The 14,177-nt window shown below is 39.9% G+C and overlaps 1 long non-coding RNA gene across 1 annotated transcript in view; it reads right to left on the minus strand.

Moving 5' to 3' along the window:
• LOC123594867 overlaps positions 1–14,177 on the minus strand; it is a 66,805-nt gene that overhangs the window by 14,332 nt on the left and 38,296 nt on the right. The window contains exon 4 of the long non-coding RNA XR_006710917.1: positions 9,386–9,536. This is a non-coding gene — a long non-coding RNA (uncharacterized LOC123594867). The remainder of the gene's footprint in view (positions 1–9,385; positions 9,537–14,177) is intronic.

The following is a 14,177-nucleotide window of genomic DNA, read 5'->3' on the forward strand; positions in this document are numbered from 1 at the left end:
AGTTAAATCATTTCATCAGAATTAAACTCTGAGAATAAATTTTCTAATCTGTAAAACGGCAACTAGAGTGGATGCTGTGAGAATGGAATGAGATGATACACATTCATTATTACTGTAGTAGTCATTGAGGTCATACTCAGTCCATCACTTTATAACTATTATTGTAATTGCTAATGATTTATAGTTATTACATACTATGTTACCACTAACTTGATGACTAACCCTCGCAACTCCGGATGCTTGTTTAAAAGTATCATCCACTGTTGGGGCGCCTGGCTGGCTCGGTTGGTGGAGCATGCCACTCTTGATCTCGGGGTCGTGAGTTCAAGCCCCACATTGGGTGTAGAGATTACTTAAAATAAACAAATGAAACTTCTTTTACAAAGTATTGCACACTGTCATCATTTTAAGAGGCTCTGTGTAAAGGAAGGTTTATCACCCACGGCTTATTTTGCGGGCTTGACTCTGCCTTAGTCCTTGACAAGAGCAAAGAAGGAGGGAAGGGCGAAAGATCGGGGTGAGATGCCAAGAAACAGAGGGATGGCTTGGAAATGCATTCTGAGTCACAGATCTCTCTCAGAAGAAGAGCCAAGGTTTATGTTGCCACCACCCCACATCCAAGAACGGAGGTCATTTTCTTACATGCCGTCTTGGAGTTTGGAACAAGTGCCAAAGGCAATCCACATAGGCCCGGTGCCCTTTTCTAAATCCTTCCTTTGAGGATGCTCCAATCTAAGTAGACCATCCAAGCAGGGATAGAAATGAAACAACAGTAAGTATGTAAACGTTCTTCACAACATATCCATGTTCACCACCAATTAAGCATACTCAGTGAGGCGAAATCTTCCCATCTCACCCATAGCTGCAGAGTACTTGGCTGTTTTTGTTTTTTTTTTAAGTTTATTTATTTTCAGAGAGACAGAGATGGTGCAAGTCAGGGAGGGGCAGATAGGGGGAGAGAGAGAATCCCAGTCCCAAAAGACAGAATCTGTTAAGTGCAGAGCCCAACGCAGGGCTTGAACTCACGAACTGCGAGACCATGACCTAAACTGAAATCAAGAGTTGGCGGCTTAACCTACTGAGCCACCCAGGCGCCCCACTACTTGGCTGTTTGATTGACTGACTTCCTACCTAAGTTTGTTCTCATCCCCTCTAAGTTTTCTCAGCTCTGCTTCCTTTTCCCCAACTCCTACATCTCTGGGAAAGCTTTGGGGTATTTTTCTAGCTGAAGTCAGGACCTCAGTTGGCTTCATGCAGCTTTTTTTTTTTTTTCTCATCAGCTCTCACTCCAAAATCCCTTAATCCAAAAAAATGTGAGTTGCCATGGTGACTCCTATTGTAGTTGCTAGAAGCTTTTATATGATGTAGTCATCCTCTTGTTATATTTCAGTTTTTAAAATTTCCAGCAACAACAACAACAAAAATAAAGCTTCATTTGCTAGAACGGGAAGTGGAGTGCTTCGCAATTTGTAAGCAAAATGAAAAAGAGCTGGGGAGTGGGCACCACGGGGCCCTCACGAGATTCCCGAGGAGGGGAGCCTTGAATGCTGACTGCAGAATGAGGCATTTCTAAAGAAGCAGATGCCAGTGCAGAACACAGAGCCTCCTGTTCTTTTTAGATTAAAAGATCTTCTCAATGTCCAGAGGTCTTAATAAATGACTGAATCGGTCAGCCAAAGGAAATCTCTGATGAGTACTTGAAAGACCAGGGGTCGGCAAACTATGGCCCACAGGCCAAATATGCCCCACCACCTGTTTTTTTTTTTTAAATAAACACAGGAACATAGGCATGTCCATGCCTTTATGTATTGCCTCTGGTGGCTTTGACACTACAGTAGCAGAATTGAGTAGTTGTGCAGAGACCCTCTCATCTGTAAGCATAGAGCATTTCCTATAATGCCCTTTACAACAAAGTTGGCTGATCCCTGCTCCAGGGCTGGGAAGTGGTAAAAGAATTAAAGGAGAGAGGGGGTGGCCAAGCACATTTTGGAATTCCATTTGGATATCTGCCTTGGTTTTCCCTAATGCCTTATTTACATTCAGATTTAGAGCTCTAAACCGTGGGAGAAAGTCTACTCCTTATGCTTGCTCAGGCCCTCCGAGGAGCAGATGCCAAGACTAGCAAGAGATTAACCCTGTGAGGGGCAGAGGGGGCCAAGCTGGAGGAGGCAGGGGAAGGCTTCCGAGCGGCCTGCAGGCGTAACTCCTGCAGAAGGAGAGAGAAAGGAAGGAGAGTTGGTAGGAAGAGTCTCACGCTGCAACACAGCTCTCACGGTTTCAGCCAGGCCTACAGAGTCTGCAGGCCAAAGTCATCGATGAGAGGAGTCCTGCCCTTGAAGATATGGGCTTGCATTAGCACCAGAAGCAGGGGTTCAGGAGGGGGCAGCGAGACCTCCATCACTTACGCTTCCCACGGCAGGTGCAGTGGTGCGTTTGCGTGGCCCCCACCCCGCTCCAGACCCCACTACTTCAAATTTAACATACTTCCAACCTGCTCATGACTGTTGAGAGGCTGATGTGCATGCAGAGTGCTACGCTAAGTACTCTGTTGGGGAGGAAGAAGGCAAAGGATAAAAAAGTCGCTAAGAAGTTCAAAGTGGGGTGAAGATAACTTTGAAATTGCTGACCTAGGGGCAACGATCTCTGACTTTTTTTCCCTGTGACTGTTTGTTAGGCACTCAGAGCACATGGAAACCTGGAACACTCTCTTCCTGACTTTGTTCTGAGCCCTTTGACCAGATGGCCCACAGAAGAAAGGCTCTACGCTATGTCGGTTCTTGAGTTCCTGCATCATGGGCTTCCTCTCTCCTGGCGATCTAGATAGATTGCACACCGATTGAGAACAGATATTCTTTTTTTTTTTTTTTTAATTTTTTTTGTCTAAGCATTTATTTACTCTTGAGAGACAGAGAGAAACAGAGTGCAAGCAGGGGACGGACAGAGAGAGAGGGAGACACAGAATCCGAAGCAGGCTCCAGGCTCTGAGCTGTCAGCACAGAGCCCCACGCAGGCCGAACCCATGAACTGTGAGATCATGACCCGAGCCAAAGTCAGACGCTTAACCGACTGAGCCACCCAGGCACCCTGAGAACAGATATTCTACACGTGAAGTGGCACAGATGTTAAACCGCTTTCGAGTTTCCAACTACTGTTTCTGCTTTACAATGGGAACGGGCAGGGATGAAAAGGGGGTTTCAAAAAGATGAATTCACGTATTATTTCACAAAGTGCAAAGGTATGCATCCTTTATTTCTTTTCCTTCTCTGTCGAAACTCCTTTTCTTAAAATCTGACTGAGGAGTCGCTATGACCACTAACTGAATAAATAATCTAGCCCAGTATGACTCCAAGAGCGCTGAAATATTGTTAAATAAATATGCGAATGAGGTGGGGTTGATATCGATCGTGTATGTTTTCTCTCTGTTCAAGTAACCTGAAGGGATGACGTGGAATCTCAAGAACCTGTTGGCAATTCCCTTACAAAGCAGATTTCTTGTAGAATGCACTTTCATTTCAGAATTAAAAGACATCTTTCTCCCATGGAGGAAAATCAGCAAGTCTGCCTTCTCCCATTTTTTCTTTTTCCCATTTTTTTTCTTTATTGTTTTCTTACTGATACCTTAAAGATCAAACCAACAGACCCAGATATTTGTTCACCTGGAACCCGTCACCCTTCTCATGGCCTCATGCCTCACCGCCATTTAACAAAGTGCTGCCACCTTGTCCTTCCCCCCTTCAATCTAATTGGTATTAGAAGGAAAATAGAAAAAGGACTAATAGCTTTCTGCTGCTCTCCAAAAGTTAAAATCTGGTAGCTTTCAGGGTCTCCTCCCATGATTTTCTTTCTTTAGTAATGACTTTCTTAATGATAGCTTGCTGGTAGAAATTCTTGCTAGTTCTACAGAAAGAAAGACACCCAAATGACCAAACTTTCATTTATCACCCATTATACAAAAAAACAGTAAGAACTATATTAATAAGCATCGTAGTTGCAGATATATTTTTAAGGTCAATCATTCACACCTTATGTAAGACCCAGAACTTAATGATGATAGTAATTTTGTAAAAATGCATTCTGAAGTTGAGCCTCCCACGATCTCACCACCCACAGCACCCATTCTAGGAAGAGCAAGGGTGTGGAACTCAAATTTACTGCAGATTAATCAAATGTGAATTATTTCAAAAGATCATCATTAAAATTAAAAAATGACTATAGCTGTCAATATATTAAGAGTTCTATCCTTAATTAGTAGATCTGTTCTTCTTTCTTCAGTCTTACCGATTATAGAACAAAGTACAAATCTGTGTATATGTACAGGGGGAGAGGGGGGAGAGATGTATTTATAGATGTTACTATCAATAAGAAAGCTATTGATTAAAGAGAAATCAACAGGTATTTCCCCTGTGCTGAATCTTACTTCATTTGAGGTCAGTGGTTTCCAAACATTTTAGTGCCACATGCCCTTTAATTACTTTTCTTTTATATGTCCCATGTTTTGAAATAGTCTGTGAAATGACTAGATGTAATTAAATAGCAGGTCACTTTTTTCCATTCTTATTCATCAAGGAACATGTAAATGTTCATCAGAGCTTCCACATAGCTTGCAATAGTTACCTCATCACCATGACTTGATATAATTTTAGCTTGAAGACAAGAGACCAGGTTTCAGCCAGCAGCTAGAGCAGCTTCATTGTCAGTGGATATAAAGGTTCCATAAGGTTGCTTTAAAAAATAATGAACATCGCCTGCAGGTCTCCATTACTAACTTCACAGATCCTCGAAGGGCTAAGGACACTGTTGAGAAATGTTGCTCTAAGACAGCAGAGCTATTTCTCAACATTTTTCCCACTCCAGCAACCGGGAGATACAACCCACTCTTATAAGTAACTATTGTTCCCAGTGGCAGTTTCTAACATGCTGCCTCACGGGCAAGAATGTGCTAGAATTTCTCTTGGGGAGACAATGGGGCCTGTTGAGAGGAGAGAAGGTGAGAGTTGAGAAAGTGTTACAGGTGACTTTGATTCAACCTTCATTTCATCTCCTTAGTTAAAAATGACGGCTGGAAGTTACATAATTCCTGAATAGAAAGGGAGTTTATTCAGTTATGAAAATTAAACCCTTTTCTATGAACCTGATATGTAGCTGGATTACTAGGGAAATTCTTATGATCTGAAATATTTTCATCAGTGTCTCTGAATTTTGGAATAGGCAAGTAATACCTTTATTCACTTCTGAAGTCCAATCACTCCGAGAAGAATTCCCCAAGACTGAGTCTGGGGGGGTAGAACATCTATCACGTTACGGACACTCAAATATTACCCTACACTCTGAAAAAATGCAGGAAGGGGGCTTTCAGGGACTGTGGCCAAATTTCACCGCAAATTCCTCCTCGTGCTCGTTTCATTCCAGCTCCTGGGTGGCCTTTTGCTTTGGAGGAAGCTACTTTGAATTTCAGATGCTAAGATAAAACAGCAAGCAGATACACACTGAATATGGGAGGCGAGGCTTATTGTCCTCTTCCCTATGATGATGAAAAATGCCTCCCACACTCCCAAACTTAACATTCCAAATGAAACAATAAACCTAAAATCCACAGATCTGTTTTGGAAATGGTAGCCTTAGATGTGCATGAAGTTGATTTTTGTTGAACTTTGATAACCTGCCAGCATCTTCATCATATTTTCCAGGGAGCTTATTATTAGCCATACTCAAGGCGCATGGACACCTTGAATACATTAGAGTAATCCCCAGAGCTTTATCTTTCAAAAGATTTTGAGCTAGAGCTTTGGCTAATTTTATTTTCCAGTGGAAGTCCAACATTGCCAAGGATTCAAAATTGGAAGCAGTCCCAAAACCAAGCCTATTTATTTGCAATACATTATCTTCCTCCTTCGAGTACTGCCAAACAGAAGAATTGTGCAATTTTTAAGCTCATAGCTTATGGAGTTAGTTTCAGGTAGTCGATAATTTGTATTTACGGAGATAAGAAAGATGCAGCACAGAAGAAGCTAAAGACATAAACGAAGGTAGTGTGAACAACTGATTTCCAAATTGAACAAGTAGGTAGGTTATATCTAAATAACAAATATTGTATCTAAATAACAAAAAGGCTATAGCCTATATCCAATGGACTTTTTTTTTTTTACGTTGGAATTCCCTACATAGACAACATAATTATACAGAAATATACTAGAGTAATAGACTCACTAAACAAAATGCGTAGAAAATTGTAGCTTCATGACTGTGAGACTCTCACACATGAAGAAACTAAGGCACTGAATGGTGAAATGCATATTTCAGGTCACCCAATGACAGACCCAGTCCTTTGGGGTTTAATTTCTTTCCATTACAATAACTAATTCCATCTGAAGATCCAAAACTGTATTTGATTCTTTATCAAAAAGCACAAGGGTGGAATTAGGAGTAGTAATTCTGGGCTGTGGAGGGCACTGAAGAACATAGCAAGTAATGATATAAGAAAGACGAAGCATTGATTGTATATGCTGTGGTTGTGCTGTTATGTGGAATGTCAAACTCCTCTGTGCTATGGAAAACTTCTTGAACTAGAGCTCATTAAGACCAAATACCAATTATTAGTTGTTAGAAGACTGACTGCATGTGGCATATTATGGAATAAAAATCACATTGGCTAGTCTGAGTCTGCTGCTCCTCCACTTTGGAAAGACAGAACTGAGAAGAGTTTATTTCAAAATCAGACATTTTCAATGCAATATAAAGTTCTCTACATGGTTACATGTTAGAACCATACTAAAATCTTTTTTTTTTTATTTTTGTTTATTTTGTTTAAATCCAAGTTAGTTAACACATAGAGTAATAATGGTTTCAGGAAGAGAATTTAGTGATTTATCACTTACATATAACACCCAGTTCTCAGCCCAACAAGTGCCCTCCTTACTGCCCATCGCCCATCTAGCCCATCCCTGCACCCAAAGCCCCTCCAGCAACCTTCAGTTTGTTCTCTGTATTTAAGAGTCTCTTATGGTTTGCCTCCCTCTCTGTTTTTACCTTATTTTTCCTTCCCTTCCCCTATGGTCTGTTGTGTTTCTTAAATTCCACATACGAGTGAAATCATATGATATTTGTCTTTCTCTGACTGACTTATTTTGCTTAGCATAATACAGTCTAGTTCCATCCACATTGTTGCAAATGGCAAGGTGTCATTCTTTTTGATCATCAAGTAATATTCCACTGTGTGTGTGTGTGTGTGTGTGTGTGTGTGTAGGAGATATACTAAAATCTTATCAAGTTTGTTTCATTTGACACATGACACCAAAAAACTTTATTCAAATGTCAGTACAATTGTATCTGAGCTTCTGACAATCCTCTAATGAATGATTCCTTATTTCAACTATAGGAAAAATAAACATCTAGCACTCTTAAAAGAAACTAGCACTTACTACATTTTATTGAAGTTGAGTTTTATTAGAATATATTCTCTAAGAGTTCCCTGAAGACCCTAATAATATCTTATTCACAGAATCTAACATTGAACCTCAACAACATCAGATCCCCATAATATTTAATACAACAATTTTTATTCAATTGAACTGAACATAATCATTTTTTTCCTAAATGCAGAGGATTACATATAGATTAGATGTTTGCATATCAATGCAGGAATTATCAGAAAAACCAATCAAAAGAGATTTGTTGCAATTTTCTTAGGACAGTGATGGCTCATGTGGAAGAGAGTTAACTGACCCCAAAGTTACCAGAGTATACAGAGGTGGCATTGCAAAGTGGGTTCCCAGTCACAGATTACACCTCCCAGCCTCCACTACAGGTATGTGGGAACATATGACCAGTCCTCACTGGACTACTACATGGGCAAGAAATGACTTCCCTGTGTCGAGCTACACCGCAAAATATCACTGTGCCTACCAATTGTTTTGATGAAACTCCATACACAAACATTGTTTTCTCCTGGATACACTGAACTGGTAAGGTTAACAACCTGTCATTCAGGAGTTGCAATACTGCTTTTGAAGTCCTGTATTTATGCAACAGGGTTTGCTACTTTCAGCTGGATCCATTATCAAAGGGACTCTATTGACCTTTCTTGCTGGTGGCAGATCTTTGAAGTGTTTATTCAAATCTTTATAAAAACATCATTATTTTTCTCTCCAGTCAAGTAAAGGTAGATATTCTTTTACTTTCCTCACCCCCTCCCCTTCCGTTCTCCCTCTGCCACCTACTTCTACGTGGATTCTCTGAATACTTAAAGAGGTTTTTTCCTAGCCAAAAAGCTTAATTTTTTTATAATAATAAAAAATCAGTGCTTTTTCCATAGCTGATAAATTATTGACAATTGAAGAAATAGGTATTAGCTTAAATTTTCTATAGGATCATGTTGCATTCTCCAGTGCATTTGTTTATTTATTTTTGAGACAGAGAGAGACAGAGCATGAACGGGGAAGGGTCACAGAGAGAGGGAGACACAGAATCTGAAACAGGCTCCAGGCTCTGAGCTGTCAGCACAGAGCCCGACACGGGGCTCGAACTCACAGACTGTGAGATCATGACCTGAGCCAAAGTCGGACGCTTAAGCGACGAAGCCACCCAGGCGCCCCTCTCCAGTGCATTTAAAACCTAGGGAACTCCAAGCTGTCAGTGACACCACCTATTGGAAAACATTACTGTGGTGCTGATCCTTTAATGAGACAGTAAATAGGCTGCCTTTGGAACTGGAGTAACTCTTTGATGTTATAAAGATGAACAAATCAAATTTCCTTTGTACATATTCAGCACAAGTTCAGATTTATGCCTTTAATAAAGCACAGCAGTGAGCTGGTTGCATATCTGAGAACTGACAATGTGCAGAATTTTCCCTGTGGGTGCCATTTGCCTGCAAGCCATAAGAATAGAAGGCTACATGTTCCCAATAGAGTAAAAACATTTTCCAAAATCCTGCTGGGTAAGTCAACAGTGAAATGGACTTCTAATGAGGAAGTGGATAGTTAAACACTCTGGAATCACTTAGTGATCATTTCTATCTGCAAACATTTGTTGTTGGCTAAGTGCTATCATACTTCAAGAAATGGTAATATTTTTACTATTTGAACGAAATTTGGCTCCACGTATATTCTTGAATTCTATCTGGCAAAGAGGCTATCTGGCTAGGCGGGAACCTAGCCCTTCTAATCAATGAACCGTGCCCAGGACCTACAACTGTAGGACTTCTGATGGGATGGAAGGCCCAAAACTTCTCAAGGGAGACTTTAAACTCCTCCGTGGTTTAGGTAAGCATGCTTTTCTAGCTCTTTCTCTCATACCGCCATGCTTCCCCACCACCACTCCACTTTAGCACGCCTACACATGCACATGCCTCTCCTCCCCACCCAGTGAGCTGGCTGTTGGTACTTACCGCACCTATCTTCTAGACAGCTACTTTAGTTCTCAGCTTGAATATCATTTCTCCCAGAAAGTCTTCTCTCAAAGGTCTAATTCCCTCAGAGAAAGAATGATACAGAGATTACCCCTCCAGGGGATTTTTAGAAAACTCTTGGGATCAATACCTGTGGGAATAAAGAGAAGAAAACAATATTGGACTGAAGAAGTATACCTGGGAAATTTCAACAGAGACCTGAGCAGACTCTAGGGGGAGTTTTGAAGCTGACCTGTAAGTGTTGTCCCAAACTGGGGAGTGTCAGGAATGTATTTATTTATTTTTATTATTCTTTTAACATATTCTTAAGTTAGTTAACGTACAGTGTAGTCTTGGCTTCAGGAGTGGAATCCAGTGGTTCATCTCTTACATATAACACCCAGTGCTCACCTGCAAAAGTGCCCTCCTTAATGCCCATCACCCACTTTCCCCACCCTCCCACGCTCTCTTCCCTGTCAACCTTCAGTTTGCTGTCTGTACATTTAAGAGTCTCTTATGGTTTGTCTCCCTCTCTGTTTTTATCTTATTTTTCCTTCCCTTCTCCTATAATCATCTGTTAAGTTTCTCAAATTCCACATATGAGTGAAATCATGTGATATCCGTCTCTCTCTGACTGGCTTATTTCGCTTAGCATAGCACCCTCCAACTCCATCCACACTGTTGCAAATGGCAAGATTTCATTCTTTTTCATCGCCAAGTAGCATTGTGTATATATGTGTGTGTGTGTGTGTGTGTGTGTGTGTGTGTGTATATATATATATATATATGTATATATATATATATATATACCACCTCTTAATCCATTCATCAGTTGACGGACATTTGGGCTCTTCCCATAACTTGGCTACTGTTAATAGAGCGGCTATAAACATGGAGGGTCAGGAATTTCTAGCCTACCTCAGTCAGGTACTAGGTGCAGAGTGCCCAAAGAAGGAAGCATAACCCTGAGTGAGGCATGCTCACCAGGCAAGGCAGTACAGGAAAGGGGCCTTAAGATCTAGGCCTTCTGCCAGAGGACTCTCAGCAAATGAGGGGATCAACGATTTCTTCTTGAAGGGTGATCAGGAAATAGGTCATAGCATCTACAGTCCACCTCTTGCTTCATGATCAATTTCTTTGTAAAATCTGAAAATACTTCCTGACAAAATTCACAGGTTGCAGCGAAATCACTATGTAGAGTGAAGTGCACAGCCTTAAATAAAGGAGCTAGGAGTCCCTCACAAGAAGTTAGAGGAAAATCAGTTCAAAGAAAGAGATGATATTCATACGAAATAGAAAACAAACACATAATACAGAGGGTCACAAAGTCAAAAGTAACTGATAAAACTATTAACATTAACAGGCTGATGGAGAAAGAGAGGGAGGCACAGTTCAGTCCTGAAAATGCATAACATCATTACAGATTCTATGGACAAAATTTTTTAATTTGTATGAAATAAATTCTTAAAACATTTTAATGTTGAATTAATGAGGTCGGTAATATAAAACTTTCTACCACAAAACTCGAGGTCCAAATTGTTTCACTGCTGAGTTCTACTGAACATTTAAGGAAGGACAATGCTAATTGTACACGAGCTCCTCTAAAGAACTGAAAAAAATGTTTGACTTCTCAACTGATTCAACTGATGTTAAGAATTAGTATTGTCTTGGTGGCAAATCCCGACAATGTCAGTAAAAGGGAAGAGTAGTAGAGGCCAATCTTACTCATCAATACAGATAGAAAACTTCCTGGAGTATTAGCAACTCGGAAACAGCAATGTATGAAAAGAATACTATATCATGACAAAATTGGGTTTATAGGCAAATTAAAATTTCGGTTTGACATTTAAAGTTTTTTTAATGTTTATTTATATTTGAGAGACAGAGAGAGACAGAGCATGGGGTGGGGGGGAGGCAGACAGCGAGGGAGACACAGAATCTGAAGGAGGCTCCAGGCTCTAAGCTGTCAGCACAGCTGACACGAACCCAAACCGGGAGATCATGACCTGAGCCGAAGTTGGACGCTTAACTGACTGAGCCACCCAGGCGCTCCTTCACATTTAAAAATCGATCAATTTAAGTTAGTTAAGTCAAATTCCCAGCAGACATATACTTCATAACTTCTAAACTAACTAAAGCAAATAAGATAATTTTAAAAATCTTGATAAATCCAAAAAGACAGAGACTGATGGAGGGAGGGGAAAGCATGGAGAAAGAGAACACAAAATAAGATTGTGCAATTCATTTCAAATATACAAGCAGTCATCACACATACGAATGCACTAACTTGCCAGGTAAAACAGTTTGTCAGATTAGAAAAAAATCAAGACCTAGAAGTACCAGCACATTATTTAAGTATATGGAAGTAATAACAGTAAGAAGTGAAAAAAAAAAAAATTGTCACCTGTGAGGAGCTGTATTAGGGACAAAGTAGTCGTGGACCTAGGAACTTTCTTCCACTTTAAAATATTTAACTAAGGGGTGTCTGGGTGGCTCAGTCGGTTAAGCCTTCGACTTCAGCTCAGGTCATGATCTCACAGTTCATGGGTTCTAGCCCGACGTTGGGCTCTGTGCTAACAGCTCAGAGATCCTGCTTCGGATCCTGTGTCTCCTCTCCCTCTCTCTGCTCCTCCCTTGCTCACACTCTGTCTCTCTCTCTCTCTCAAAAATAAATAAACATTTAAAAAAATTAAAAAATTTAACTAAATATTTGGGAATATCTACATGTCACTACTAATATTTATCAATATCTAGGTCTCATCCACTTCCAAATATTCCAACTATTTTCTCATTTTAAAAGTTTACTTAAAAGTTTTTTGCTTATCTGATTTTTAATAAGTTTGAGTTTTGGTTCTTCTGTATTGCCTCATAACTATGGAAACAAATTCCGTGCCAAGGAGTCTTAGAAAAAGTAAAGTCAGATTCTAGCTCCCAACAATTTCTGAAATAAAATTGCTTATAACAGACTGTTGTTTAAAAAACTAAGTTTTCCTTATTTGCTGACAAGGATCATAGCATCTTTGGGTGCTATGAACTCTGGTGATTTCAGAGACTCAAGCAAAAAGAAGTCATAGATCTTATTTCAACTTCGGTGGTCATCACTGATCCTCATATTTATGTGAGTACCTGTAAATCGATTGGTGTATCTAAGTGTACTGTAAGAAACTTTCCAAGAAATAAGATAGAAAATGAGAGTCTGAGCAGAGAGGGATTATGTATAAAATACATAAACTTACCAGTAATTTTTCCGGCATTGTGGGGGATTGGTGTTTATGTGTCAGAGGGGCCAAGTGATTTGAGGAAGAAACTTTTATATTCTCTTTATTTTAAAAAAAAAAGCGCAGGGGCGCCTGGGTGGCGCAGTCGGTTAAGCGTCCGACTTCAGCCAGGTCACGATCTCGCGGTCCGTGAGTTCGAGCCCCGCGAAGGGCTCTGGGCTGATGGCTCAGAGCCTGGAGCCTGTTTCCGATTCTGTGTCTCCCTCTCTCTCTGCCCCTCCCCCGTTCATGCTCTGTCTCTCTCTGTCCCAAAAATAAATAAACGTTGAAAAAAAAAATAAATAAATAAATAAAAGCGCAATATTTCTATCAATAGAAAAGACATTATAGATGAAATAAGATAAATTATTTTAAACAATAATAAAGAGCAAACACTTACATAATATTTGCCACATGTCCTATCCTCTGATCTAAGTGATTTTTATACAAATTCATTAAATCTTCACAACCTATGAGGGAGTTGCTAGAATTATCCTCATTTCCGAAATGAGGAAACTGAGAGGAGAGGTTAATAATCTTACGAATTCACCCAGATGGTAAGAAGCGGAGCCAGGTTTGAACACAGGCATATGGCGGCAACATTTGTGCTCCGAACCACTGTGATGTAAAGGTAACCCAGAAACATTATGGAAAGTTGGGAAAGTAGAGGGAAAAGTCACCCATAACCTCTTGATTCTTATGTAACTATTGCATAATGTTACCACCTTTTCACTATTCATGATTTTGTATCATGATTACTACGGTACATAGTCTGTCCTTGGGTTTTATCAGTTAACATATTATAACTATTTTTTCCATGTTTTTATATAATTATATTTCAGTTTATGTCTTCATATTATTCAAACCCGTGGATGGAGTAATTCATTTAACTACTCCATTAGTGGATATTGGCTGCTCCAATATTTTTCTATTGTATATTTATATAACCCTACCCTCAGCATCTTCGTGAACACAGCTTTTACCACATTTCTAATTATTTCCTTGGGAAATATGTCCAGAAGTGGAATTATTGAGTAATCAAAAGTTAGTTTTATAATCTACATTTTTTTCTTTAAAACACCTATAATACTTTTAATTTTCCCAAGCTTTCTGTGTTACTAGGTTGTTAGCCCTTAAAATTAGTCATATGCTAAATCCCTCCCATGCAAGAGCTTTGCTGTCAATGACCTACCAGCTCCACATCAGGCTAACAGATTAGAAGCTCCAATTTGTAACCTTATTAAAAATCACTGATCTTTCTTTTTTAATCCCGCAATAATGTTATCAAGTTTCTTTATTTGGCACGCAGGATTTTATACAGAAGAATACAATTTCTGCCAGCATAACGGAGTCCTTTTGTTTTGCCAAAGGAAGATTGAAACTGGTGATTTTCATCATTGAGGTGATTCTCTGGAGAGGTTTCCTAGCCCCAGCAGGATGAAGCAAAGCCACCATGAAACTATACCCATTTTAATTGTACTCATTCTGCCCTAAAAGCTGACAAGTAAAGCTCCGGAGAGCTAAGCATTTGAACC

Source organism: Leopardus geoffroyi, chromosome B1 (genome assembly GCF_018350155.1).
Source record: "Leopardus geoffroyi isolate Oge1 chromosome B1, O.geoffroyi_Oge1_pat1.0, whole genome shotgun sequence".
NCBI lineage: Eukaryota > Metazoa > Chordata > Mammalia > Carnivora > Felidae > Leopardus > Leopardus geoffroyi.